Consider the following 5948-nt stretch of genomic DNA (forward strand, 5'->3'; position numbering starts at 1 on the left):
TCAGCGAAGGAACTTTACCTTTCTGTTTTGAATCTTTTCAATTTATTAAGGAGAACTATCATGCAATTAATAAGCATTTGTCAGCAAGTCTTATTATTGACCGCCTGGAGGATGATCTAAATATTGTTCCAGATGCATCGCCTCTAGTTGTGCAGCCCCGAAGTGCCATTGAAAGTCAGATTAAAAAGGAGTACTCGGAAGCAGCAGTATGTGATCAAATGATTCAAATTGCTCCACTGCCGCTTTGTTTTGAGTCATCTAAATTATTTAAAGAAGAAGAGGAGCAGCCGACGCAGGTCAATAAGGTTCCATTTGAGCCTGTTTTTAATGAGTTACAAGTATCAGTCCTAGTTCTTAATGATTCGTCCGCCGACAGGCGGAATGATGAAAGAGATCAGCGCTCTTCTCCATTAGCAGGCTGCAAGGCTCAGTATCAAGTTGTCCCTATTTCAAAGCATGATAGCTGTCCCAAACTTTTGTACAGTTCTTTGTTTCGGCCTAGCAATTGTATATATATGTTGCAGGACAGTTTTGTACAGTGTTTAAACACAGCAAAGGAGGTCAGTAGCTTCCTGATCTTCTCAAAGATTAACAAAGCCACATCAGATTGCAAGATCTCAGTTTTTCTCACCGGCAAGCACAAGCAGCAAAGCTCACTGATGTCTATTTTGCTTAAATGGCTGCATTGGTTATTTCACTTCACCTAATAGCAAAGTAAGTGCTGGTTAGGGTAGGTAGGTAGGTAGGATCAATAAGGCAGCCAGCCAAGGGAATTTTGCAGAGCACAACAACAATTGAATACAAGGCAGTCTGACCTGCTGTTCTTGGCTTTTCACAAGGAAAAGCCATCCCCAAGTGGAGCCACTGTTAGCCTCCTGCTGCAGCAGGTTAATCATCTTTCATGATCGACATTTTTACATGCCAAATATGTCGTACAATGCATGCTGCAATGCTCCATATTTGCTACAGATGGCCAAAGAACTGTCCTTGAAAGTGTGCTAATCTAAGTGCCACTGCTGTGTTCCAATTTTGATAAGCAATTCATTTTTGGTTTGAGGCATTTTTCAGTTGGAGGACTTCAAGCGAGGCATGTCTAACTCCCCTTCTTCCTCTTTCCCCAAATCACTCACTAACTTCCCCCAAAGAGGTCAAGATCTGCTTGATACCTCTTAGTTTCATCATTCTCCATATCATTTGCCTTGGTGAAGATCTGCTTCACTCAAGGAAGGTCCATACTGCTTCTATGAGTCATTTTCCCTCTTAATAGCCTAAGATTCACATACTTAGCGCTTTCTTATCACTTTTCATGTTAACTACTAACTTTACTATGTATCTCCCTATCTATTTCCCCTTCCCCTACTAAAACTATGTATATTACTCCCCTATATACTTATCCCCTCCCCTTGGTTGAAAGATAACCATATACATCCTTGGGAATTGCTAAGTTTATCTGAAGCTTAGCAAGAGCCCTCAATACCCCCTCTAACCATCTCCCAAATGCATAAGGACTCATTCCTTTGCATAGTTTCCCTTCATATGTATAAAAATCCATCTTTGGGCCTTGTTTTACCTTTCCCAAGGTATGAACCCCTTTTTTATAGGCCTAAACCCTCCTCCGATCCGAATCCCCTCCCTCCGACGCGATATCGCTGTCGAAGGTGCTAACAGTGTTGGCCACATATATATATAACACCATTTCCCTCTCCTCCGATGCGATATCGCTATCGGAGGCCCCCCTTATCATATCTCCCCTTTATCGCATTATACATATCGCGGCCATCCGATGAAGCCTCAGATCTGATGGCCCGTATTAAGTCGCAACCCCCATTTCGGCGATCGCAACAAAAATGAAGTCACGCCCCATGCTCTCCTCCGACGCGAAACGCCGAGTTAATCTCAGCCGCCCATTCAGGCCCAGAGATCAACGGCCCATATTTAATCGCATCACCCCATGTATATGGCTCCGACTAGCGGAGCCGAAAAGATATAAGGCGCGGCTTATAAAGTTTTCGGGTCTGTAAGAGCCCCTAGTGCAGCGAAAAGAAGGCTCCCGACGGGCCGGAGCCGAAATGGTATATAAATGCAGTTTGAATGGGTTTCGGGTCCGCTTATCATTTTTATTAAAATCCGCTGAGTTGGGCTCACCGATGGGCCGGACCCGATCTCCATAAAGAAAGAGCCTATAAGCATTTTGGGTCCGTAAAGATTGGTACTGTGCGCCCCATATCTGGATCCGATAAATTATAAAGAGTAGTTGAAAGGGATTTCGGGTCCGATGACCCATTTTCTTTCAAATCCATCGATAAGAGTTCGCCGATGGGCCGGACCCGATATAAATCCAAAGGGAGCCTATAATGCATTTCGGGTCCGCAGGGTTCATTGCTCATCGGAGGCATTATGGTCTGGGATCCGCCGATCCGCCGATCGCCGATTTAGCGCCAGTCGTTGGATCTGCCTTCTCGCGATCCAACAGCCATGATTTAATAGAATGCACAGTGTTGCGGCAGTGCCAATTTTCAATGAAAATTCATGTTTTTTAAGCATTCGCGCGTTATAAGGAAAGGGGCATTTGTTAAAGTTTTGTTTATACAGCGCTCCTGCCCGCCACAACTACAAAGGAACGATGCTTTCCTTGACTATTTTGAAATCGCTTCATGCCCATAATACATCCAAACGCATGGTTTTGCCTCAGCAATCTATTAGCATGCATTTCTCCTCCGTTTCGTAGCATTTTTTGAAGATTTAAGCATCATTTTGATCGACCAAGCGCCGATAGCATCCCAAAGGCCACAGAAGCATTTGCAGTAGTTATTCTTGCATTAAATTGGCAGATAAAGGGGCGATTAGACAGTTAAAGAGTATCAGAGAGAGAAAGTGGCCTGATTCAGTGTCAAAGTGTATCAGAGGAAGCGGCAAAGAGTATCAGATCAAAATATCAGCAGCCCGAAGCAGCAGAACATTAAAGAGGCCCCCATCAAAGTCAATAAAGCAGCTCAGAGCCATCAAAGCCCACCAGATCACAGTTATGAGCATTAAAGCCACTCTACAGCAGCAGAACCGCCTAGAGGGGCAATTCAAGTGTTTAAAGCCCAGATTTTGCAGAGACAGTGTACAAAGACACATATGAGCAGCGCAGCAAGTCCCAAGGCACAGTTATTGCAGAAGTGCCAGCGCATTGCTCAAAAGACCAATAATTTATTCATTCTTATGGCTGCAGTCCCTGCGCAGCTGGTAGATAGGCATTCTTTCATTTATTTGCAATAAATGTTAGGTTAGAAGCATTCATTTCTCCAGATCTGCTATCAGATCTACTGTTGTAGATATTTTGTAGATATTTTCTCTATTTATACCACCCTCTGGATAGTGTAAAGCATTGGTTGGTTGTATTTCTCATTCCAGACTTGCGCTATAAGCTTAAGAACTTCTGTAATCAAAGATTGCTGGAATATTTGCATTTGAACTGGCTGGTTGTGCTTTCAATGGCTAAAGAGCTTTGATGTGGAATTCATGTGCTTGCTCATGGTTCAATAAGTCTTTCCTCCCTCTGTTTATCAGTTTATATGTATTTGTATCATCTGTATATCATAATCTAAATTGCAGGAAGAAGGAATAGTTCAGAGCTGGCTTTCATGCCCTCTGTGCTCAATTCTTGTAACTTTTCTATGTTTTCCTCTGAATTAGTGATAAATATGCATACTTAATTGATCATGTTTAAGCTATTTCTCATTTCTGAATGATGTTTAGGAATCCTTCATTGCTCCTATATAGTCTTCATCGACTTTCCCTCTTTGGCTGGATGAGAGATCCTTAATTGCCTCTCATCCCCTAACCTCCATTTCATCCTTGTTCCAGCATTTAATCATTGTGCCATGCATAGCTATCCTGCTCCATATTCCCCTCTTCTGCCAAGGAAAACGCACCCTTCAGTTCACATTCATTGACTCCATGCCCAATGGTTTGAACTTCTTACACTTTGTATGCCAACTCTGCTTGAATAGATCAACCATCCCACCAAACTCAAACAAAACCCATGTGCATCATATCTAGCCTAAAATCATCCCTTAAACAAAGCTAAATCCTAAAGAGAGAGCCCTCTCTGACTGCAGGTAGGCTAGGACCTATAGTCCAAAGATTGGTTTGTGGTTACCTCGGCCGTATCCCTTTGGGAGTCAAAAGAGACAACCTGAGTGATAACACTTTCCATGACATCAAGTGAATTGTGGTGGCATAATTGGATGACCTTTCTACTCACCCTCCTCGATAGGCTTATCATCCTATGCATCTATGATCCATGTTTATGCATTATCTCTACCATAATATTCATTTGAATCCCCACAAATGCATCTTTTATGTCATTTTACAATTGTTAGGCTTCATCATGTCCATGTACAAGATCATGGTTGATCCTATCAAGGTCGAGGTGATCATCAATCTGCTTGCTCCTTTCCCTATTAGTTAATCACAAGGTTTGCATGGAAAACTATAACCACCCGTGGTTTAATTTTCATGTAAATAAAATAAAAACCAAGGTCATGGGACACATATTCCAAGTTGAATGGTGGGTAAGCATTGTAGTGAGCATAACTTGTGGTTTATTAATGTCTATAGAAATTGGCAAAGGCATAGATAAAGGAAAAGAGGAAAAATTGACATTTAGTTAAGGAAATAAAGGAAAATAGGAGAAAAGGAAGATGAAGAGACACAAATATGCATGCAAGGGAAATTAGAGAGAAATTAGAGGAAAATTAAGAAAAAAGGAAAAAGGAAAGGAAGAGACTAGATATCAATGATAAAAAGTCATCAGAGAAACAATTCACAATTTTTTTCATTTCTAACTTTTGATCACTTTTAGAAATAGAGCTCTAGGAAAGGAGAGAGGAAGCACTTGGACAAGCAAGCAAGCAAAATAAAGCAAGGGAGAAAAAGGGAAGGTTGTAAAAACAACTATAACTGGAGTTCATTATAGGTAACAAGTTGCATGTGTGATTTCCTTACTGAGATTTGGATGCATGGTATATACATGTGGTTCTTTGGTCATTTTGTTGTCATTGACATGGGATTTTCTTGGATTGATTGTGGTTTCAACCCTTCCTTTCCATTTCGTGGATATCCATGACATATTGGGTTTTCTATTTTGATTAAGCTTTGGATGGTCGGTAGGCTTGTATCCTTGTTTGAGGTGGTCTTAGGAAAATTTCCAAGGGTCAAAGGTGGAGACAAGCTTTCTCCTATAACTCTTGACGAATGGGTGGAGACAAGAAAATTCCTTTGGAGTTGGTGAAGGAAGTCAGAGGCATCCAAGCATTTTTTAATGTTAGTGATTTCTGGGTTGGTTTAGGTGAAATCATGGTGGTTGAGGGTTAAGGTGGTTTGGCCTATGGAAGCACTAGCTGTTTCTATTTTGGTTTAACCCATATTATCTCATAGTCATGCTTGGAATATGGAATGTGGGTGATTGGCTGAAGAGAGATTTGGTTTAGCCCAATCTATGGTCTGGTGGTACGTGGAAGTCCCTGACTTGGTTAGCTTTTGCATATGATTAATAAAAGTTAATTTCCTATTGTGATATATGAGCACATGTAATGGTTATTATGTTGATATTATGACTGGTTTGTCATGTATTTTATTCTTTTTATATGTTGCTTATAGGCATCGTTGAATGATGTACTATTGCCATGGATCTTGTTCATGATTTGATTAGTTATCGAATGGTTAATGTATGCATGGGCTAACAAGTGTTGTTGCTGTTAGAAAATTATACATTACAAAGTAATGGAACATATAAAATATATTGTAGAAATGTAAACATATAAAACAAGAGAGACAAAGATATACATGGTTTACCCAATTTGGGCTATGTCCACGGAGAAACAACTAGTTCTTCCTTTTATATTATCCAGCAAACTAAAGAGATACAACCTACATCAGATCTGTTGTAATTCCCTCTT

Source organism: Pinus tabuliformis, chromosome 3_1, assembly GCF_031772625.1.
Source record: "Pinus tabuliformis cultivar Carrire ecotype Pingquan chromosome 3_1, CPIR1, whole genome shotgun sequence".
NCBI lineage: Eukaryota > Viridiplantae > Streptophyta > Pinopsida > Pinales > Pinaceae > Pinus > Pinus tabuliformis.